Consider the following 25,406-nt stretch of genomic DNA (forward strand, 5'->3'; position numbering starts at 1 on the left):
AGGAGACCAGACAGCGAGGTCATCGGCCTCGTCGGATTAGGGAAAGATGGGGAAGGAAGTCGGCCGTGCCCTAAATCAGAATGGCCGGACACGGGATTGAACCGTCGTCCTCCCGAATGCGAGTCCAGTGTATGTGTTAAGAGCACATAGCTTTTACTCTCGGCAGTGGGAACATCACTGGTGGTGGTGTTCATAAATCACAGACAGAGAATTCAGACTCGATAATGGTTCGAGTTAGGCCACGAGATGCGTGCAGAAAGGCTAACGACTGAGATGGATGCTCTCAGAAAGCAGCATCCGGTTTCAGGTTGGTCTGACACAGATTTTCATTGGCCTTGACGCATTCACCAGATATTCCGCTTGTGACTGTAGCAGCACAGTGCCTTTAACAAAGCCACTCGCTGGCGCAACACGCGCTAACTGGTGGACCCCAGCTGCAGGTTGATGCTGACGGAGACTTTAAATGCCACACTGAGACTCTAGACCACTCTCCACTAAATATGAAGCTAACATGCTTCAGCTTGTAAAGCAGGATTGGATGCAAAGTTATCTGAATCTGTAAGAGAATTAGCTAGCAAATACGAGAAAAGAAAGATACAGACGATTTTCTTCGATCTCTAACCATTTCGAGCTTAGCCTCCTTGTATCATGGCCCCAAAAGGCTCACAGAAGTAGAGGTTGGTTCAGAATTTTTCCAGATGGTTAGTATTAGAACTGGAGAGCCAAAGATAGCTACAGTGTGAAGAAGGTAAACTGGGAAACACTCCCCAAGAACTGACCAGGTGGTGTGTGTCATTTTCTCACCCCCTGTACGTACAATACAGTTTATAAGAGGAGGAAGAAAACTCCACTTACCATACTTTCGAATGCGAGGGGAACCAACAGCTGTGAGGCGTGCGTCGCACTGAGTGAGAGCAGCTGCACCGAGTCCCGCCAGTAGCTGGAGAGTCGTCCCCGGAAAACAGCCGCCTGGGCCTGCAGTCCTGCACAAGACGGGAGACGACGGACTGGTGAACAAGCCAGTGGATCAGACTTCTGTAGAAGCACAGCTTTCGCTTTCTGCCCCCACAAAGCGTATGCAGGTAGCATTTACCTTTTGAAACTAGATCAATATACAATGTCAGTAATCGTATGAGTTACAGCACGGACACCTTGACCGGACGTTACAAAGCTCATATTCCAGCGACAAATTTAAAGAGCACATCAAGCAAAGAGAGAGGAGTACCATCACCTAACGTAGATCCAGTAATAAAAATTAACCTAAGGGTAGAAGTATCAAAATATCTGAAGAAGTGGAAATATACAACTATTTCAAAAATCACCCACACGGCTTGCCCAACAATAAGATAGATTTAAGAAATAAGAGACCTCGAGATAAATTCCAGTCAGTTTTACGTGCTAATAATAGAAAGCAACATAAATGAGTATGTATAGTTTAGCTATTTGACTTTGACTTACTGACAAGCATAGGACGTAACGATTTGCACAGGATCGTGTCTATGCTGGTTTTATAATATGAGTAGTCTTTACGACGTTTCCTGTGAGTTGTATGATATGTATGGAAATGAGAATGAATTATGTCCACTCATACACGTTTTTATAATTAGGGTGTATTTATTTTAACATAAGTAATATATTTGAATAATTCAGTAAAAAAATGAATAATGTGTTTTGCAAGTGTAGCTGAAAAAGCCATTCTCGGCCTAAACGTTCTAAGGGCCATGGAAATGTATGGCCACATTTGTACTGGTACAGTACCTTACATATTAACAGTACATTTTGCAATTACATGGTGATACACATAATGTTCTGTAATTTGTGAGAAATATCTCATCACATGTCTTTACGTCATTTTTGTACTCCTTTTTCTTTTTATTTGTCCAGTGGATCAATTCATGTACGAAATTTGTTGTGAAGGCGATTTATGCCTTTGTGATGTTAATATGGTACAAAGAATACACATGTATATATATATATATATATATATATATATATATATATATATATATATGATTATTACTGCCATGTTTTTATGAGCAGCCAAGCTACTGTAAGCCTTTGACGATGGATACCATATGTACTATTACGCACTATCACAATAAAGAAATGTCTTATCTTATTTCTTTACACCAAATGCTTGTATCGTAAACAGAATGCCAAATTTTGTTAACAAATGTAAACACGATATTAAGATACTCTGGTATAAAACGTTTACTGTGGCATGTACAATCACTGCTAAGGGCAAAGAAGAAACGACTTGTGAATATGTTCCCCACCAACCGCCTCAGTTGTCGTATAAACATCATGAACAGTGATTTGAGGAGATTCATGTTAGTGATGTTAACATCAGTAACAATAAATTTACCTGATGCCATTGCTATGATCCTTACGCTCATCTAAAGTTGATGTACACTCGGAGTTAGGAGGCTCAACATACAGAGACAACAGTGAGATGTACACACGTCAGAAGATTCGTAAATTTTGACACCTCCAGTGGCCCGATGCAAGTGATGTGGTGTTTTTAGCATTTTTTGTAATATAACTGCCTCATGTATGGGAGGATAGTGGCGTTCTATACATGCCATGTGCACTTCACTTTTCGGTTATTGCTGTATACCTGTATAAAGTGCATAGGATTGAAAATGTAGTCGTGAAAACAAATAATGTTACAGTTAATGGCAGATACGACGTCTTTAACAAAAATACTGCATTATTTTTCGCATTTCATCCTTATGCGAGCTTATTTTCAGTACAGAAAAGACATTGCTAAAGATGGAGAATGATGTGTGTACACGATGTTTATTGCGTTCCTAATGCTATTGGAATTACTCAGCGGCAAATCGCAAAAGAGAAAGTCCAAGGAACGTGCATCTTTACGACTTTGTAAAAAAAAACGAATCATCGGCATGAGGGACTTGAGAGCATCGTACCGACACATTACACTGGCATCTGGCTGTAGGGCAACGACTGCAGAATGTATAGCAACGGGTTGGGAGAAGTTCGCCAGCCATCACAGACAGACCGATGTAACCTGGGTTGAGATCTGTGGCTACCACTGACACCACACCACAAGCAGCGTTGTGTAGGGCGTTCTGTGGTGTTCAGCGGCGGGAGTCGCTTCTGCCTGTGGCGGTCAGGTCGACGCTGCTCTGTCCTCAGGGGGCCTCGTGAGACGTCACGGGAAGCAGCGGTCGTCGAGGGGCCTACCTCTCCAGCCCACAGAAACAAACAGGGGTCAGGAAGACTCGCAATCAAATCATATGGAAGGCATGTGGAAGAGTTCTTAGGAATTTCGAAAATTGTTCAGAAATTTGGAAGCCAAATTATTATTCGAACTGGTTCTCCAGATAAACAATCAGTATCTCTTGAAAATATCATTCACATAGTTCTGTATGTTCAAGGACACATAAGTGCGAGGACATCCGCACAATTACCTAAAGAGCTCTCACACTCAAGTTGCTCACAAGAATATGTATATAAGAGGAAAAAGTAGATTGAGGAAGTGCTAGATTACGATTAATTTGGTTTTAGGAAAGGTAAAGGCATCAGAGAAGGACTTCTGGGTTGGCGATTGATGATTAAAGCGAGACTTAAGGAAAATCTAGAAGCGTCCGTAGGATTTGTAGTTAGATAAAAATCGTACGATAATTTAAAATGATGCAGGATTTCCGAAACTCTCATAAAAATGAGTGTAACCCCTAGCAAAAGAAGGGTTACGTGCAATATGTACATCAAACAAGAGGAAAAAATAGGAAGACCAATAACTGCTCAGATTAGGAAAGGTGGAAGACATACATGTAATCGCCCCTACCATTCAATTTGTATATCGAAGAAGCAATGACAGACATAAACGAGGGGTTCAGAAATGGAATTAAAATTCGTGTTGAAAGGCTATCAATGACAGGAATAGCTGATGTCATTGCAGTTCTCAGTGGAAGGGAGAGGTAACTCTAGGAAGTGTTGAATAGAATGAACAATCTAATGTGTACACTCTATGAATTAAGACTAAACCGAAGAAAGACTAAATGAATGAAGTCTAGCAGAAATGGGATCAGTGTTGAACTTAAGGTCAGAACTGTAGACGAGGATCTAGACCAACTGAAAGATTCTGCTACCTTGAGAATAAAGTAACTCATAATGGCCAAGTTAAAGAGAACATGAAAAGCAGAGAAGAACATCCAAAGAGGATGTTCCTGGCCAAACGAAGTCAACTAACATCAAATGTCAGTTTTGTAACAACGAAAACAAACAATTATTGATGAAATTATTTAATAGGATAGATAAAAGAATCTACTCACGAAGCAGCGGCAGAACACACATGAAAGACTGTTGTGATTGGCAGACTTTTGGAACCAGTGGCACCTTCTTCAGACAGAAGGGTTGAAGGGGAAAGAAGAAGGGTGAAGGAAAAGGACTGAAGAAGTCTAGGAAAAGGGGTAGATTTTGGGAAAGTCACCCAGAACAGCGGGTCAGGTAGTCTTACCGTACAAGATGAGAATGAAAGACTGATTGTTGAGGACTGCATCGGACAGGATTTGGAAACCTGAGAGCTTAAAGAACACAGGGTAACATGCAAGACAGAGATTACTGCTAAAACAGTGATCACAAGTTAATAAGAGTGTGTCCTCCTGTCACCACCTATAATAGCCCCGTAACTAGGAAAACATATTCTATCAAAGGGAGAGCCAGTTGCGAAACGACACAAGTCATATACCAGCTATTATAACACTGTTAAGCCTTCTACATAGGCATGACTACCATCAGATTATCAGTTAGCATGAATGGGTATAGGCTGAGGGTATACACTGCCAACTCACAATATCCTGTGGCAGAGCGTGCTCTACAGCATGACATTCGTGAACTCGGCGCCTGTTTCACCATCTGGATTCTTCCCCCAGACACCAGTTTCCCAGAACTCCATAGGTGGGAACTACCTCTACAACATGTCCTTCGTTCTCGCCACCCAGCTTTTTATCACTGTTACTACTCTTTGCTTCACTCCGTTTCAGTTTCCTGCATCTTTCATTGTCTTTCCCATCTGTTTTTCACCGCCCCATCCCACCTCTGTTATGTACAATGCACTTAGCTTCTCACTCTTTATAACTTGTGATAAATGTCTTACCAGTAATCTCTGTCGTACATATCACCTCGTCTTCTACCTTTAAGCTCTTAGGTTTTCAAATCTCGTCCGATGCAGTCCCCAACAATTAGTCTTCCCTTCTCATCTCGTACGGTAAGTCTCCCCTGATCTGCGGTTCTGGGTGACTTTTCCAAAATCTACCCCTTTTCCTAGACCTCTCCAGTCCTTTTCCTTCACCCTTCTTCCTTCCCTTTCAACCCTCCTACCTAAAGAAGGAGCCACTGGCCAGAAAGCTTGTCAATCACAACAGTCTTTTATGTGTGTGCTCTGCTGCCGCTTGGTGAGTAGTTTTTTTTTATCTATCCAATTAAATTTCAGTTTTAGCTGGAATACGAGTAACTCATAGTGTAAGTTTGGAGCACAGTACTCTATGAAAGTGAATCATGGACAGTGGGAAAACCGGGACAGAAGGGAACTGAAGCGTTTGATATGTGGTGCTAGAGAAGAATGTCGAAAATTAGATTGACTGATAAGAAAAGAAATGATGAGTTTCTCATCAGAATCGGTGAAGAATGGAACATACCAAATACTTTGGTAGGACGATGGGACTGCATTTTGTTCTTGGTCATGCAACCTTATTGTTCCCTCTTGGTTCTTGTACGTATTACCCGTCTTTCTTTGCAACTTACTCTTATTTTTGTCAATATTTCGAACATTTTGCAGACTTTTACATTTCCGGATGCTTTTTCTAGGTCTACAGGGCCTATGAATGTGTCCATTTTATTTTCCAAGTTTTGCTTCCCTCATCAGTTACAATGTCAGACGTGCTAATAGCCTTCTGACAGTCAAAATGATCGTCATCTATCGTATCCTCTATTATCCTTTCCATCCCTCTGTATATATTATTCCTGTCGACAAATTCCATACATGAGGTGTTAAGCTGATTGTGCGATAGGCCTCGCAAGTATCTGCATATATCTTCAGGGTTGTATCTAATGGTATAGCGCCATTCTCGTATATTCTAGACGCCAACTTCAGTAGTTCTTGGTTGACACTTTCGCCAATGATTTCGGAAACTCCGAAGGTATGTTACCTATCGCTTCTGCCTTCCAAAGCTGTGTTAAACTCTGACTCTTATGTGGGGTCACCGAGCGAGGTGACCAGTGGTTAGACACTGGACTCTCATTCGGGAGGACGACGGTTCAATCCCGCGTCCGGCCATCCTGATTTAGGTTTTCCGTGATTTCCCTAAATCGCTCCAGGCAAATGCCGGGATGGTTCCTTTCAAAGGGCACGTCAGACTTCCTTCCCCATCCTTCCCTAATCCGATGAGACCGATGACCTCGCTGTCTGGTCTCCTTCCCCAAACAACTCAACTCAACTCTTACGTGGGATCTCCAGTGTCTTCCGTTGTGATTCTCATTTCTTCTCCTGTCAAGTCATCAGACGGGTCTTTCCCCTCGTTGATGCCTTCAGTTTACTCTCTCCACCTACCTACACTCTCCTCTGCATTTGACAGTGGAATTCCCAATGCTCTCTTAAAGATGACGTCTTCACTTTTAATTACGTCAAATGTTCTTTTGAGTAATCTGTACAATGAATAAATCTTTCAGACGACCATGTGTTATTATTTCTCTTCACATTTTTCCAACAGCCATTTCGCTTTGGTTTCACATCTACCCCTAGCTACTCCGTTCCCAAGTGACTTATACTGCTGTATTCCTGTGTTCCTCTGAACGTTTTTGCACCTTCTACATTTACCGATCAGTTGCAGTGTTTTTTTCTGTTTGCCAAGGTTTCTTTTCCTTTAGCTCCTTATATCTAACTTTGTTTGATATATGGAACATAAAATCCCGTCTGAGGCCTGCAATCATTTTTATGTTAATAATTGGCCATCGATGCTGTACAATCGCATGAGATGTTCAATTGAATCTTTTATTATAACATATTATGCGTTTCGGGATTACACCCATCTTCAGACATATGTTACAAGCAAGTACAAAACATAAGTGAACAGCACACTCAACACGTCTCAACGTTACAGAAAATGAGATCTGGCCATATGAGTTACATACCACAAACCTGAACTCCTTCCTACCCTACCAGGCGTACAGTCTTGACAACTCAAAGAAGGTGTCGGGGCGCTGCATGGTCATGTGCTCCATGCATTCACATGTAATTCAATAATAATATACTCAGAATATAAATCTAACAGGGTGTAATTACGACGGGCTAACGGGTACTCGGAAAAATTTATACGACAGTTTGGAGCTAAAATTCTTAACAAGACGCGGCAGTCAGGCCGCCAAAAATTAAATAGTAATATTGTGTCAATGGAATATGTTGGACCATGTTGCCAAAAAAACAACTAGAGCCTTTAGGAAGGCTGGCGTTCGCTAGGCTTCCATACAAGGAAGTAGTTGGGAGGAATATTAGTACATACGGACGAAGGGAAAACGGATAAGTTTAAGCAATCCGGTGTATACGAAATTAAGTGTGGGGGATGTGCTGGGACATACATTGGCCAGACGGATAGGGATTTTGCCACAAGGTTTACAGAACATAACTATAGTAATAATAGTGGGCTGGGGTGTTATATGAGGGAGACTGGCCAAAAGCGGGCCCTGATAGAAGATAGCCTAAGAATTCAGCATTTATAACCTAAAGGGAAGATTTTAGATAACTTTGAAGATATGGAGATCTACGCGCGTATACAGCACGCTGCACACCCAGTATTTAATAAACAGGCTTCCGGTGGGAACAACTGGTTTTCTGACTTGTTTGAACGGATACTGTTTTGAACTTGGTATCTATCATCCCCTCATTAGAAGTGTGATTGTGTATTTTATAGGAGTTGGTGGTGTTCTGTCCACGTAGCGTTACGATAAGCTAGGTTTTTTGCCGAGTGGTTGGCTAGTTTAACGTCATACAGGGAACGTTAGATGGGCGTATAGGTTGGCATTTACAGATTTGTTCACCACCGTGCCCTTTGGGTGCTCTTTGGTGACACCATGGTTTATTTTATTGATTTTAGACTAAAGTTTTAACACTTTTATTGTTTTGTATTTGTTTTTTAAAAATCTATAGCTCTCCGGTATCCAGATAGCATAGGTAGGACTCGGGCAATTGTCGTGCCACTAGTTTATATAAGGAATGAATGAGGTATAGCCCACGTATCTTTTGGGATTTTATGAAAATGCTCTTCCTCTCACCATTAAACTTTTTCCATGTGGTAGAGGGGTGTAAGTTGCTGTTTGAAGGCTTCTGTTTGGGCAATCATGGCCCATGAGTATCACTTGGCTGTAACTCGATAGGCGGATGGCTTCCGCCGATGTGGTTGCCGTTGGCTATAACAGATGGCGCCTAAGACGTTTGTGTACGCGAGCTGATCACAGGGATTTAGTTTATGATGGATAATGTTGGTTATATTTAATTTGGTGGTATTCTTTTAGAGATTTGAGAGGTTGAAAGGTTTATTCGCCAAGGAACTCCGACCCCCTCTCCCTATTATTTATTTTATATTGACATATGTTTTGAGTAGTGTTTAGTGCCACTACTGGCTATAGGCATAGTATGGCAATGTAAAAAAATTTGGAGTTTAGAAAAATTTTTTAAAACTTTTAGTGTTAACGTGTACAGAAGTACTATTCCGACTGCTAGTCGTAATTACACCCTGTTAGATTTATATGATGAGTATATTATTCTTAAATTACATGTAAACCATACAGCACCCCCTACCGAGGGCGCTTCGCCGCTGGTTGACTTGTTTAGCGTCAGTATACACTCTGCTTCAAGACTGCTCGTGCCGCAGTCATATGTTACTGGACACCTTCTTTGAGTTGTCAAGGCTGTACGCCTGGTTGGGTAGGAAGGAGTTGAAGTTTGTGGTATGTAACTCATATGACTACATCTCACTTTCTGTAACGTTGAGACGCGTTGAGTGTGCTGTTCGCTTATGTTTTGTACGTGTTTGTAACATATATCTGAAGATGGGTGTTAAACCCGAAACGCGTAACATGTTCTAATAAAAGAGTCAATTGAACATCTCTTAACTTTATAGCGATTGTAGAGCATTGGTTGCCAGTTATTAACTTTGTTTGTCCAACTTCTGTGATGCCCTTTTCATAGACGTCCATTCCTCTTCAACTGAACTGCCTGTGTGGTATTCATCAACGTAGTATCTACAGCCCAAGAGAAATTCAGAGGCATTTCATGAATGCTCTCCACTTCAGTGTCCCACTCCTTCCCGCATTTATCCGGCCAGACAATTCTCTTAAACTCCTATCCACTCTTCATCGCAATTCAATTGAGATCTGAGCTTATATCTGGCCCTAGGCGAGCCACACAACCTAAGAGCAGGATTTAGAAAACGATAGATTTCGATTTCTAGACGTAGATAATCGGAAAATTCTTCCCATAAATACGGAAGTACGAGTATTAACAAGAGCCTCACCAGGACGTAACTTCAGATGGAACTTTCCTGTGCCTCGATCCTTTTCGAAGCATACCTCCCGTGGGGAAGCGAGCTACCGACGGTTACGAGTTAAAACAAAGAGCGACAGAGGGAGAGAGAAAGGGACTCCCCTCTCTTCCACTCCGCTCCAAGGCCAAACGTCGTGTGCAATCATGACTGTTTGTATTGAAGCAATAATGTTATGTAATTGCAGTACGTAAAGTTTTGATATTTTTATCATTATGTAATTTGTTAAAAGAAAGGCGAATAAACATGTAAAAGTAATGCATCCACAGTTTGAGACAGTTACACTGTTTTACATTTAAGTCAACTTAGAGATGCAGAGCTACAATTTTTGTAGTATGTGTATTCTGATATAAAGCATGGCATGTGGAATTTATGAAACCCCATACATTAATTTCTGTCATCAGTGATAATACCTGCTAGAGTTGCAACATTTTACATCAGCAGTTGATTTTATCACTGGGGATGTGTATCAACAGTCCTGCATGTCCCATCAAGAGAAACGTGTATTCTAATGTGTCTCCATTGTTGTTGTTGTTATTATCAGAAGTAGTATAATTACCACTACCGTGTGCTGCTCGTGTACCTCGCATGCCGTAATGTTGACCCATTGAGATGTCAGGTTATATGTAAGAGAGTGCACTAATGCCTTAATTTTATCAGGTGGAATACACGCATAAAGAAGTAAATAAATGTACACAATGTGCCAAATTCCGCCACTTTTTATAACGCACTTTACACTATTTCTAAGGACACGGGCTCTGTCGTTTCTTGCAACTCTTAGTGTCTGTTCTGCTGGGGTTGGCATCGTGTAGTGGATCCCCGTACGCTCTGTAGCGTATGGCATTAAAGGTCTAAAAATTTCGTAAAAGTTACTGTGCCTTCCGGCACTGTCACTTTTATCGCAACGACAATGAACGGGAGTCTTAAAACGTCACGTGTCTCAGATCTGTGCTGAAGTTTAGTGAGCGTGCAGTCTAGATCGCATCACATCGCATAGTGATTTTTTAATCGGGACCTGTGCGCTACCTTCATGCTGAGTGCCCTGGGGACGCTCCCAAGACAGCAGCCGTGTTCACTGGCCACGTGGACACGCTCCTGGCTGGAAGACCGAACGCTCAGCCGTCCTGCCGCATCCCGACATGCCCGCTAAGCCATCCGGTCTCAGCCTCACAGCAAATGTCTGGCTCCAGCGTGTGGACAGCGGCGGTCTCAACGTCGCTGCGATCTGGCGGCTCTACGGGACCTGTTGAGTGACGTCAGCTGAACACGACACAACTGGAGAGACTCGTGGACTCTCTTTGTCGGCCAACTTAGGCCCTTGTCGAGGCTAGAGGCGGTGTGCTCTACTCCTGTGTCAGCATGATCTCTCCTTATCTGACATCGAATGAAATCTGTCCTCAACCTTCATGTTTTTTACTTGTAACCTTTCACGTAAACATAACTAACTCGACCTTCTTTTGTAAGGAGAAAAACGTACACTTTCAAGATCTCAACCCTAGATACCACACACCAGCCCGCTCTTAAAATAAATGGCCATACTTATGATATAACTCATTTCAGACGTCTTGAATGCAGAGTTTTTAGAGTTCTGTAGGTGCAGGTTGCCTGCCACTGGCTGCGCCCCACTGCAGCTGCCTGATGCACGAGTGCAGAGCACTGTGCAGCGGGGTGACGTCCAGAGCCCTCAGACCCGCTTCACGTCGCAAGTGTGGGAAGACGTGTGTGGAGCCGGTCACGTCTGCCCCATGTGCTTCGAAACTTTGTTCTTCGAGTAGAACACACGTTATTTAACATGAAAAACGGGTAAGCAATATGAGCAGATAATATTTCAATGCCATGCGCATATATGGTCAACACTGTTTAGCAATATTTTAGGACATATTCTGCAGCAGTTTTTTATAAAACACACGCGCGCGCGCACACACACACACACACACACACACACACACACACACACACACACACACACACACAGATCTCTGTTACGGACAGAGGCAAGGTAAAATCTGACAATATTACCTCTTTAAAGCAAGCTTCCTAAACAGTCAGTTGGTGATTTGACGTCTCCGTCGCGTTGTGCCAATGAAGTTGTTTGACGACAATGATCGTGGTGAAAGAGTATCGTCATCATTGTCACCACCATCCTCTCATAAAGATTAGTCTAACGTCAATCAACTATTCTTCTCTCCATTTAACGGGTCTTCTCTATGACTGCCGCAACTAAATCGCAAGGTACAAATAGTAGCACAAAGAAACGCTCATAGAGTTTCTTTTGCCTCGTGTAAGAGTTAGTCGAATAGCCACATATAACGACGCTTACCGGTCACAACTGTCGCGAGCTTTGACGTTTAGGCGTGGCAATTTGACCGTCACTGTATACTGCTCCTGGACGTGCCACACTGTCGCTTGTCGGTTCACCGGCACTATAAACGCGAACCTCTTACTCACCGTACCGTGCAGTAGTTCGAGCTCCGACGATGGGCGAACGCAGTGGAGCGTGCCAGAAACAAATGGTACACGAGCGTTAAAAACCTATGTGGTCAGAAGGTCTTAACTGCATACAGTCATAATCGTGGCCAAAATCTCCGCGCGACATAGACAGCTGGGGCTCACACCTTGCAAGTGTGCGTTTTGTATGTGAGACCAGGTTGGTCATCTTCTCTTGTGAGATGCAATCGGTTGTGGTTAGACAACTGTTTCTTTTCTTCAGTGTGATTATTATTTAGTTCTTATGTTTTTATTTCTGTGCACTGTTATTAGGACTGAATTTTCAAATGTGGTGCAACTCCATCATCATGTGTTCATAAGCCTCGACGAGAGTTTTTATAGAAAACCTAAATGAGCACATTACGCTTTATTTAACAATAACGAACTTCCAAATAATATACTCACCAGGTTTATCCAACCACTCTAACGGAACACCACGCCACCTCTCACATCTCACCCTGCCGGACGTGGCTCTTGCGATGCGCCGAACAGCACGCGCTGACTGGGACAGGATATGATGCCTCAGATCAGCCGCTTGCAGCGTTGTCACGTTCCATTCCATGTTGTTCAACCTTTCAAAATAAAATGGAGTCAGCTTATGTGACAGATGATATTCTGAAACTTGACTGTATTTTGTAGACTAGAATAGTGAAAACTAAACTGAACTTGCCCTTCTCCAGCTCTTACGTTTCCCATTGATAGAGGTCGCCAGCCCATTAGAGACGAATCGGGGTGTCAGACAGGAATTGTTGCGTACATTACGGCTGGTATGCGAGTCTGCTAACATATTCTGGTGAACTGATAATTTCTGATGAAATACAAGAATTCACATACAAACATGCAGCCAGAACTATGATTGGACAAGCACGGCAGACCGCCTTCAAAGGCATGGAGTGGCCGCTCCCCCACAACACGGCTCACCGTCTGCTCCTGGGCGCCATAGTCACGAGCAGCACCTCCACTATAATACCACGTTTTCAAGACGTTGCCATGTCTCTCTTGTGCCATTTGGATGAGGTTGAATCTTGGTCTTTCGTGACAAGAAAGACCATACTGCACTACCTTACTCAGTTGGACTGAATTCTTATAGCACTCTGTCTTAGGAATTAGTACCTTGGCATCCTTGATTGTGAGATTAGCAGGGACAAAATTGGACAGAACATGCAACCACTAAGTGGGAGCTGTTGTAGCAATGTCATTAAGAGTCAACATGGCTCCTTAACGCTTTAGCACAGTATGCGACAGCTCAATAACCAACAGAAATTGCAGCGTTGTTTTGTTTGTCTATATTTGCTCCCCAGTTTTTTTGCAGGAATGTAGTGCAGTTGATTTAGAATAGAACCAAACGACTTTCACAGGTCCGCGCAGTGCTGCATAAATGACAGTGACAGGAAGAGGGAGACACCAAGGTAATTAAGGAAATAGCTGCAGGAAATTTTGGTCCTATCCAGGGGCTCATATGACTGCCTGTGTGCCTCTGTATCATGGAGGTAGAACTCTGTGGGCTCAGTTCCACTTGTGTTTTGCTGGAGCCTCTGTCTGTAAAAGTACTCCCTCAGTTTGGTGTCAACTCGGAGGCTCGTCGACACAGTCAGAAAGTAGCCAGTTTCACACGATGAATGTGGTCACTAGGCGACCACTACGAACAACAGTAAACAACTACCTGGGACCTTGGAGTGCGAAGAAATTGCCTACGTGAAACGGAACCTGGATCAGTGGAGTGGGCTTGTGTTCACCGGCGAGTACAGGTTTCGAACGTCGACTGGGGCTCGTCGTGCAAGGCTGTGTAGGTGACCAGGCACCGGTGCAGGTCTCTATCCATGGGTTCTGCTACGGGGCGGGACTGTCGTAGTTTGGCCTGCTATTATGGTAATACTAAGAGTAGCAGAAAACAGTATAACGGGAGTAGGATTCTTTAGGAAGGTAGAGCAGAGAGTGTGTTACAGTGAACAGCTCAGTGATACAGTTAAGCTTATCACAATCGACAGCAAACCAACTCCGACAACGATAGTTCAGATAGTACATGCCGACGTCGGAAGCTTAAGATGACAGAAAAAGTATATGAACGTATTGAAAGGGTAATACAGTACGTAAAGGGACATGAAACTCCATTACTCGTGGGAGACTGGAATGCAGTTGTAGGAGAAAACGTGGAAGAAATGGTTACTGGAGAATATGGGGTTGGGACAGGGAATGAGAGAGAAGAAAGACTAACTCAGTCCTGTAATAAACTTCGGCTAGTAATAGCGAATACCCTTAATCACAAGAGGAGGATGTATAATTGGAAAAGGCCGGGTGATATGGGGAACAACAGTTACATTACATCATGGTCCGAAGGAGATTCTGAAATGATATAGTGGATTGTAAAGCATACACAGGAGCAGATATAGACTCATATCACAATGTAGTAATGATAAACAGTACGTTGAAGGTTAAGAGATAAGTCAGAAAGAATCGATACGCAAATGTGTCAGATACAGAAGTACTAAGGAATGACGAGATACTCTTGAAGATCTGCAAGGCTATGGATACAGAAACAAGGAATAATCCAGTAGGCAGTCCACTTCAAGAGGAATGGATATCTCTGAAAAGGACAATAATAGACGTTGGAAAGAAAAATATAGATACAAAGAAAGTAACTGCAAAGAAACCATGGGAATTAAAATAAATAACTGAAGTATTTCTTTTATTACCCATGATGAAAGAAGGAAGTTCAAAAATGTTCAGGGAAATTCAGGAATACAGAAAGGCTAGTCACTGAGGCATGAAATAGACAGGATGTGTAGGAAAGCTAAGACGAAATAGCTGCCTGAAAAATGTGAAGAAATCGAAAAAGAAATTATTGTTGGAAGGACTGAGTCAACGCATATGAAAGTCAAAGCAACCTTGAGTGAAATTGTTAGCAAAGGGTGGTAACATGAAAAGTGCAGTGGGAATTTCACCGTCGAAAAAGGAGGAGGAAGTGAATATATGGAATGAGTACATTGAAGGCCTCCATGAGGAGGGAAGATTTGTCTGATGTGATAGAAGAAGAAAGAAGAGTCGATTTGGAAGAGATAGGAGACCCAGTAATAGAATTTAAAAGAGCTTTGGAGGACTTAAGATCAAATAAGGCAGAAGGGGTAGATAACTTTCCATCAGGATGTCTAAAACCATTGGGGGGAACTGGCGACAAAGCGACTATTCATGTTGGTGTGTAAAATATATGAGTCCGCCGACATACCATCTAGCTTTCGAAAAAATGTCATCCACACAATTCCTAAGACTGCAAGAACTGACAAGTGCGACAATTATCGAACAGTCTGCTTAACATCTCATGCATCCAAATTGCTGACAAGAATAACATATTGGAGAATGGAAAAGAAAATTGAGGATGAGTTAGATGACTATCAATTTGGCCTTAGGAAAGGTGGATGCAACAGAGAGGCAATTCCGACGTTGCTGTCCGTGATAGCAGCAAGACTAAAGAACAATAAAGTTACGTTTATAGGATTTGTCGACCTGGACAAGATGTTGAGCAATGTAAAATGGCGCAAAGTGTTAGAAATTCTGAGACAAACAGGGGTAAGCTGTAGAAAGAGACAGGTAATACACAATATGTACAAAAGCCAAGAGGGAAACAATAAGAGTGGATGACCAAGAATGAAGTGCTCGGATTAAAAAGGATGTAGGCAGGGATGTAGTGTTTCGCCCGTATTTTCAATATGTACATCGATGAAGCAATGATGGAAATACAAGAAAGGTTCAGGAGTGGGATTAAAATTGAAGGTGAAAGGGCATGAATGATACGATTCGCTGATGACATTACTATCCTGAAAGTGAAAGTGAAGAAGAATTACATGATGGGCTGAATGGAATGGACAGTCTAATGAGTACAAAATATGGGTTGAGAATAAATCGAAGAAAGACGAAAGGAATTGGAAGTAGTAGGAATGAGAACAGAGATAAACATAACATCAGGATTAATTGTCACGAAGTATATCAAATTAAGGAATTCTACTACCTAGGCAGCAAAATAACCAATGACACATGGAGCAAGGAGGACATCGAAAGCAGATTTGCACCAGCAAAAAAGGCATTCCTGACGAAGAGAAGTCCATTAGTATCAAAGATAGGCCTTAATTTTAGGAAGAATGTTCTGAGAATGTACGTTTGGAGCAGAACCTAGAATGGTAGTGAAACATGGATTGTGGGAAAACCGGAAAAGGAGAGAATCAACGCATTTGAGATGATGTACTACAGACGAATGCTGAAAATTAGGTCAACTTACAAAGTAAGGAATGAGGAGGTTCTGCGCAGAATGGAAGAGGAAAGGAATATGTGGAAGGGACACGATGATAGGACATCTGCTAAGACATCAGGGAATGACTTCCATGGTACGAAATTGGAGAATACATCCAGCAAATAATTGAGGACGTAGGTCGCAAGTGCTGCTCTGAGGTGAAGAGGTTGGCATAGGAGAGGAATTCGTGGTGGACCACATCAAACGAATGAGAAGACAGATGGCTCAAAAAAAAAAAAAAAAAATGGAAAGGTCTCTAACGTTCCGTCTCCAAATGCTGGAGACATCTTCAGAGGCTAAAAAGGCTTTGGCAGCAGTTTGAAACTTCTATAAACTCTACAAGCTGAACTGTTTGTTCGGATCCCTGCCACAGTCGGGCTGTGACGTCATCAGACGGCTGCTTAAGGGCGCAGAGTCACGAGTGCGTGCGTTGTCGAGCTTCTGCTGGGGAACACTTGGCGCTGGTTTCTGTATTCAGCACTGAGGCCAGCAACTAGTCTAATTTCTCTCATTCTTCTTTCCGTTAAAGTTGCTCTCGTGCTTTGGAATTTGAATGCCCTCTCTGTAAATTCAAGCACAGTAATATTGGTTCTGTATTGCAGAGACGAATTTTTAGTTTCCCTGGTCCGAGTGGATATTCTGCAACTGCCGATTTATTGCTATTTCGCAGATGACAACTGCTCTTCTGTTTGTACTACACATGTGTGCTTCACTGTGTGTGCAAGACAATTTATATATTCCTCCTGTGGCAAGTGCTGGCCGTACATTCTTTACAGTGTTCGAAACATTCACGCTCTTTCATAATTGGTATAAACACTGCATCAACACTATGTATTCCTCGTACTCTGATCATGTGAACCGTGACTGCTTTTACGAATGGGAGTAAATCTTTGTTTCTTCTTCGTGAGAAGCTCCATACCTTTATGGACTTATTGCCCTATTTATCTATTTCTCAGATTACTCATTTATTCTGAAAGTTGTGTTTAAATGGTCGGAGCGTTCCTCCAACTACTCTGGTGACACATTATTTAAGCCAAGCCCACCAATGTTCTCATTACCGCTCTTTTCAGTTAGGGACAATGACTGGAATTTTTGTTAATGTATCCACATGTGTGAGTGAGGTTTTTGCAGACCTTCTGTGCCTAACATCTGTGGATTTTCTAAGTAGCCGTACATTTTAAAATATTTCAACTTCTTTCTCTTTTTCTATACTGGATTTTATATTATAACTAATATCATTCGGAAAGTTTAGAAAGTCCGAGTTCTTTTTGTCCATGAGGCTATATAACGAAGTGTGAGTATCATCAATATAACAAAACCAACGATAGTGATTTTTCTTGCTGGGCTGATGAGCTGTTCCTTCCAGTTTTACGTACAGAACTCCGTTGTAACTGTGCTGAGTGTGTTTCCTGTAATGAATACAGTTTCAGAAAACTGGATGATTTATTCGAGAGCCTCACAAACTGAGCGAAGTCAGTAACACTTTGGTCCGCCTCAGTTATTCGGCTTCGCATTTACTGGCAGAGCTGTTGAATGTCCTCCTGAGGGACATCGTCCGAAATCATGTCCAGCTGGCAGCTTAAGTCATGAAAACCCCGAGATCGTTCGAGTCCCCTGCCCGGTATGCCCCAAACGTTGTCAGTTGGGGAGAGGTTTGGCGCCCTTCCTAGTCAAGGTATGTTTGGCGAGCAATAAAAACACTCGTTGTGTGTGTGGGCGGGCATTACCTTGCTGATATGTAATGTCAGTATGGCTTGCCATGAAGGACAACAAAGCTGGACGTGGAACATCGAATATCGTCGACGTACCGCTCTGCTGTGTGGGTGACTACTAAAGTGGTCCTGCTATGAAAGTGAACGGCACCCCAGACCATCACTCTCGGTTGTTGGGCTTCATGGCGGGCGACAGTCAGGTTGGAACCCCCCCCCCCCCCCCCAAGTCTTCAAGGCGTTTCCAGACACATCTTTGCTGGACATTGGGGCTCAATTAGAAGCGAGGCTCATCATAGAAGACTGTTCCAGTCAATGAGATTCCTGGCCGAAGTCGCATCTGGAGATGCCCCAGATGGTCGTGGTATACCAATCTTACTGTCGTCCGCCATATGGTCTGACAACCTCGAGTGATGGTGTGGGATGTCATTTTTTTTCACAGCAGGATTTCTTTGGTTTTAATCTGTGGTACCCTTACAGCACAGCAGTTCGTCTATGCTGTTCTACACCCCGTTTTGCTGCCTTCAAGGTAAGCCATTCTTGGCTAACTTTTTTTTTCCAAAATAATGCCCTCTTACATATGGGGAGAGTTTTTACTATTTGCTTTTAGACTTGCCAAACCCTACCTTGGCCAGCAAGGTTGCCAGACTTCTTCCCAATTGAGAATAATTGGAGCGATATAGGCAGGGACGTCCTACCAGGTCGGGATTTTGACGATCTACCGCAGAATTTGGACAAAATATGGCATGATGTTCCTCAGGGAGGCATCCAACAACTCTGTCAATCAATGTCAAGATGAAAAATTGCTTACATAAGGACGCATTATTGACTTACTTAACTTGTTAAGCTTCCCTCTTGAAGAAGTCATTCACTCGTTTGTCTGCTCATGTACAGCACAACTACTACTTTCTGTACCTTCCGGATATTTCCTTCACGGAGTGTTCCTTTTTTTGTCTAAGAGTGTAAATTCCATATGTGACATCGTTTTATTAAGAGCAACTATAGTAAGCAGTAATAGAACGTCTAAATGGGCTAATATCTGATGGACATGAGGGATTCTATTTTTTGTATAATGAACTGAACCTTTTATACGTCTTTTTTTGCTACAGAGGTCTGTTGAAGACTGTCCAGGTATTTGGCAGTCACGCTTGTCGAGCAGTCCATAGCGCTAACAACTGGTCTTAATGGAATGACAGGTTTGTGAATTTTTGGTATACCACACAATCTTGATGGGACCAGTTCTGATGTAGTAAGACATTTCTAGTTGGTGAGAGAAATCGAAGAGGCTTTTACTAGCTGATGCGTTACCCTAAGTACTGATCTTGGGAGATTGCTTTTAATCTCACTGTACCTTCGTGGTTGCAATACAACACAAGTTTTTCTGCAGTAGGTTCATTATTTCATGAGCATTGTAGCGTTGCCCTTATCTGCTGGAAGCTCTAGAATACATCAGAATTGAAATCTCGGATAGGTCTCTCTCCACAAGTTAAGTGTTGTGTCATTGTTTATTGCCTCCACATTTAGGAGACGAAGTCTTAGGCACACAAATATGCCATGGACAGTGGCCGAATACCTATTAAGCAAAATTCACCAGTAGGTTGTATTTAAATTAGTTATCAGTACGAATACAGGTGTTAGTGTTTGCTGGAATTACAAAAGAAACGAGGAGTGTAGAAATGGGGTGGCCAAGACATCAGCTCACGGGCCACGCCCGGGCACAAGTGCATTTGGCTCGTTATACACATCTCCCCAATTAACATTTCTTAAATTTTCTCTGAAGTGCTCAATAAACACTGGGCTGAGCAACCGTACAGTTTTATTTCATGGTTTCTGAACTGTACACCTTGCTGTGTTTTCTAATTTAATCAATTGTACATCATGGGCTGATAATCCATTTATCAATGTGAAAGCATGTGTTAGTTTTACACCCTCTTGCTGTACAAATACATTATCTATTAGAGCGCTACTGCCTTGAGCTATACGTGTAGGGAAATTGATAGCTGATTCTATGTTCTGTGCAATTAATAACACTTACACTTTTCCGTTCTGAACTGGTTAGAAAGTTTACTTAGAAATCATCACAGATTAACAACTTCCTGTTTTTGGCTGACAGACAGCGTAATAGGTAGTCAAACTTTTTTATGAGTAGCTCCCAATCTCCTAATGGGGACCTGTACACTGTTGCTAGCATCAACACTGCATTATCTAGCTGTAGTTTATATGCACAAACTTCAAAGTGCTGATCAATGCAGAATTTGCGTACTTCTACAGTTTTGTACTTATATCCTTTTTTCTTTTTTTGTAAACGGCAACCCCTCCTTTATCCATGCTATATCTGGAAGTGTAAGAGGCTAAATTATACTAATTTATACGGACACTATCCATCACCACAGTTACATGGTGTTCAGACAAAGTATATCAATCCCACTGTTATTTGTGAGGTCATCTACAAAGAGAGCTTCACTCCAAGGTTAAACGCAGCGAAAACCTCTCAGACAAACAGAACCTAAACGATGTCAAACTTAGCGTAAGGAGGGCTATGCGTGAAGCGTTCAGTGAATTCGAAAGTAAAATTCTATGTACCGACTTGACAGAAAATCCTAGGAAGTTCTGGTCTTACGTTAAATCAGTAAGTGGCTCGAAACAGCATATCCAGACACTCCGGGATGATGATGGCATTGAAACAGAGGATGACACGCGTAAAGCTGAAATACTAAACACCTTTTTCCAAAGCTGTTTCACAGAGGAAGACCGCATTGCAGTTCGTTCTCTAAATCCTCGCACAAACGAAAAAATGGCTGGCATCAAAATAAGTGTCCAAGGAATAGAAAAGCAACTGGAATCACCCAACAGAGGAAAGTCCACTGGACCTGACGACATACCAATTCGATTCTACACAGAGTACGCGAAAGAACTTGCCCCCCTTCTAACAGCCGTGTACCGCAAGTCTCTAGAGGAACGGAAGGTTCCAAATGATTGGAAAAGAGCACAGGTAGTCCCTGTTTTCACGAAGGGTCGTCGAGCAGATGCGCAAAACTGTAGACCTATATCTCTGACGTCGATCTGTTGTAGAATTTTAGAACATGTTTTTTGCTCGCGTGTCATGTCGTTTTTGGAAACCCAGAATGTAATCTGTAGGAATCAACATGGATTCCGGAAACAGCGATCGTGTGAGGCCCAACTCGCTTTATTTGTTCGTGAGATCCAGAAAATATTAGATACAGGCTCCCAGGTAAATGCTGTTTTCCTTGACTTCCAGAAGGCGTTCGATACAGTTCCGCACTGTCGCCTGATAAACAAAGTAAGAGCCTACGGAATATCAGACCAGCTGTGTGGCTGGATTGAAGAGTTTTTAGCAAACAGAACACAGCATGTTGTTATCAATGGAGAGACGTCTACAGACGTTAAAGTAACCTCTGGCGTGCCACAGGGGAGTGTTATGGGACCATTGCTTTTCACAATATATAGAAATGACCTAGTAGATAGTGTAGGAAGTTCCATGCGGCTTTTCGCGGATGATGCTGTAGTATACAGCAAAGTTGCGGCATTAGAAAATTGTAGCGAAATGCAGGAAGATCTGCAGCGGATAGGCACTTGGTGCTGGGAGTGGCAACTGACTCTTAACACAGACAAATGTAATGTATTGCGAATACATAGAAAGAAGGATCCTTTATTGTAGGATTATATGATAGCGGAACAAACACTGGTAGCAGTTACTTCTGTAAAATATCTGGGAGTATGCGTGCGGAACGATTTGAAGTGGAATGATCATATAAAGTTAATTGTTGGTAAGGCGGGTGCCCGGTTGAGATTCATTGGGAGAGTCCTTATAAAATGTAGTCCATGAACAAAGGAGGTGGCTTACAAAACACTCGTTCGAACTATACTTGAGTATTGCTCAACAGTGTGGGATCTGTACCAGGTCGGGTTGACGGAGGAGATAGAGAAGATCCAAAGAAGAGCGGCGCGTTTCGTCACAGGGTTATTTGGTAAGCGTGACAGCGTTACAGAGATGTTTAGCAAACTCAAGTGGCAGACTCTGCAAGAGAGGCGCTCTGCATCGCGGTGTAGCTTGCTCGCCAGGTTTCGAGAGGGTACGTTTCTGGATGAGGTATCGAATATGTTGGTTCCCCCTACTTATACCTCCCGAGGAGACCACGAATGTAAAATTAGAGAGATTAGAGCGCGCACGGAGGCTTTCAGACAGTCGTTCTTCCCGCGAACCATAAGCGACTGGAACAGGAAAGGGAGGTAATGACAGTGGCACGTAAAGTGCCCTCCGCCACACACCGTTGGGTGGCTTGCGGAGTATAAATGTAGATGTAGATGTTAACAGATCATCTACTTTATTTTTTATTCCCCTGATATTCTGCTGAAGTGAGTTGATATTACCCTTAGCTTCATCCCTATTTACTGTACATGAAGCTTCTGTTATTCTGTTTTTCTTGCGTGTTGCCTGTTTGGACTTTGACCTTGACATAAAAAACGTGTCTGCCTGGTGCCATTAACCACAGGGGTCACCCTCGTGTGACTGAGGCTCCCCCTTACAGTGTCAGCTGACTTATCTTTCCCCTTCCTATTTAGGTGCAGGCCATGCGTAGTGTGTCCTCACCTACCAGTAGTGTCAACAGGAACATCGCGTGTGTGAGGTTTTGGGGGTATCTGGAACATCCCGTTCCTCCACTACTTCAGATAGCAAGCCAGAGTGTTAACACGCCTTGCAGCAGTGTTTACGCAGGACCGAACATGGCGCTGAAAGACCTCCACAGACACCACATTTGTGTGGCCAGTTCATGTTCCTATTTCATCCAAGTCTCTCGCAATAGTACAGCTTGGATTCATACCGCAGGCTGTTTCCTGCTGCCCCAACTGTAATTTCCTGGTCTCCCTAGCATTTGTTTTCACAAAACTTGTGAGCTGGTACGCTGCACCTAACTCCTCCTGAAGGTCCTGGCCTTGACTGTTAACTAGAAGCAATATTCTTCTTTTCCTATTCTGATTTGATCCCTACGTGTCTTTTTTTCTTGAAGCTAATATTCTGCTTCAAAATACATTCAACTACATCTGGATGAGGGCCTTCCTCCACTACTTCAGATAGCAAGCCAAACTGATTTACTAACTGAATTTCGAAGTTTTTTCAAGTTTCTCTTTTTGCTTCTACCTTTCCTGTCCCTGTTTCTTCCCTTAGCCTACATAATTCCAAGTCCTCATTTTGTAATTCAGCCTCAATGGCACAAATTTTTACCTCCTTTTCAGCGACTTTTCTGTCCTTTCCACATAACGTACGTTGCCATGGAGAGCGTCTTATTTACCCAGTTTCCTCGCCGCTACATTCGCCCCAATAAACCATAACCTACACAGTCTTCACACCCCCGCCTTCAGATTTCTACAGTAAACATCACATTTGCTAGACATGTTTTGACAGAAAAATTTACACAAAGGAAGAGGATAACTTGGCACAAGAGCACTGATGTTACGTAACCTGTATTAATACGCAATGAAGCGCTAATGCAAACAAACTTTTAAAAATCTCAAAAACTTCATAAAACTACCCTTGTAATTCTTTCTAGGCCACAACGTATTCTTCAAACTTCGTATTTTGTTTAACACCAGTGATCTTAGGGAACTTCACTGTCTTTGTCAGAATGTGTCCGTTCCATAAACGCGATTTTCCTTTTAAATGCATCCCCATCAAATGAAAAAGTTACCTTGCAGTGCATTACTGTGGGCAGTGTACAGTCAAGTCCAGTTAAAATGTGAAATCTGCACTAGATTACACATGTTTTCATTTTTGTTCCTGCATTGCTTTTTTTGTCAAAAAATTAAACGGTACCAAGTTTTAAGTCGTTCCAGGTATGTGTTTCGACATAACCTACGTACTTTGCAGTACGATATGAAGTCTCCATAGGAATCGTTCAGTTTCACTGAAAACCGTTGCAGCTGAAAACGGAAGATGCGTGTGATTTCAGCAATTATACTATGCTTTCTTCCAATTTCGCCATGTGCCAAAGGCCTGCAAGTTTAGCACAAAGTGCTTTTTGATGTACAAAACAAGTAATCTCGTCCGTCGACATTCGTGATTTAATCCTGTTTCATTGTCAATCAAATCTTTAAACTCTTTCTGCATATTCCAGAATCCGAATCAAGAACAGTTCTCCACATGAGTAACCTAGAGGCAGGTATCCTCCGATTTGTGAGGCAACTTAAATCTCTTAATAACAGCAAGTCTCCCGGTCCGTACTGCATACCAATTACGTTTCCTTGAGAGTATGCTGATGCAACAGCTCCATGCATAACAACCTCACACAACCGTCCGCTGGACGAAAGATCCGTATGAAAAGATTGGAAAGCTGGACAGGTTACACCAATATTCAAGAACGGTGGAAGGAGTAATCCAGTAAATTGCAGGTCCATATTATTAACGTCGATATCCAGTAGGATTTTGGAACATATATTGCGTGTGAGGACTATGAATTACCTCGAATAAAACGGTCTATTGACACACAGTAAAGACGGATTAAGAAAACATCATTCTTGTGAAGCACGAAGTGTTGAGTGCTATTGACCAGATCGGGTTAATGGAGTACATTGAGAAAGTTCAAAGAAGAGCTGCACGTTCTGTATTACCCCGAAATAGGGGAAACAGTGTTACTGACATGTTACAGAATTTGGGGTGGACATCAAAAAGTCGTTTTTCATTGTGGCAGAATCATCTCACGAAATTTCAAACTTTCTCCTTCGAATGCGAAAATATTTTGCTAACGCAGACATACTTAGGGAGAAACGATCGTCGCAATAAAATAAAGGAAACGGGAGCTATCAGGGAAAGGTATAGGCATTCGTTTTTTCCTCGCACTGTTCGATATTGGAATAATCGAGAATCGTTGTGAAGGTCATTCGATGAACCCTCCGCCAAGCACTTAGGTGTGATCTGCAGAGCATCCGTGTACATGTACATCTAATGTCGTTTCACAGTAGGTATGCACTACCTGTAACGTATATGAATTGAGAAACCTCTTCGCTCTCTTCTGTCACTGCCACTCATTTTAAAGAATCGCGACGGTAGACCGCTCGACTGCCTCCTTCGTGCAAACAGCCACTGGCCCAGTGAACCTCCACCGTACCGAGATCACACAGCGAAGGCTAGACAGCGCTGACAGCGCGAGTCTGCCGGACTCGAGGGACTTGTGCCGGCCGGAAGACGCCACGCCGCACCGCGACGCCGGGCGAAGCGCGGCGCTCTTCCGGGCGCCTCCGACAAAGACCGAGCGGAGCCGAGCGGCAGGCAGGCCGGGCCCGTGGGCCAGACACGCTGCACGCGTGACTTGAGGCACGGCGCGGCCGGCCGTCATTATGAGCCCCTACCCA

At 42.8% G+C, this 25,406-nt stretch overlaps 1 long non-coding RNA gene across 1 annotated transcript in view; it reads right to left on the minus strand.

The window, feature by feature from the left end:
• Positions 1-901: 901 nt before the first annotated feature.
• Positions 902-25,406, minus strand: part of LOC126443351 (uncharacterized) — a 33,562-nt gene continuing 9,057 nt past the window's right edge. The window contains exons 2-3 of the long non-coding RNA XR_007581853.1: positions 12,453-12,619; positions 902-983 (exon numbers count right to left, since the gene is read on the minus strand). This is a non-coding gene — a long non-coding RNA (uncharacterized LOC126443351). The remainder of the gene's footprint in view (positions 984-12,452; positions 12,620-25,406) is intronic.

This window comes from Schistocerca serialis, unplaced genomic scaffold (genome assembly GCF_023864345.2).
Source record: "Schistocerca serialis cubense isolate TAMUIC-IGC-003099 unplaced genomic scaffold, iqSchSeri2.2 HiC_scaffold_1466, whole genome shotgun sequence".
In the NCBI taxonomy this organism is placed as follows: Eukaryota; Metazoa; Arthropoda; class Insecta; order Orthoptera; family Acrididae; genus Schistocerca; species Schistocerca serialis.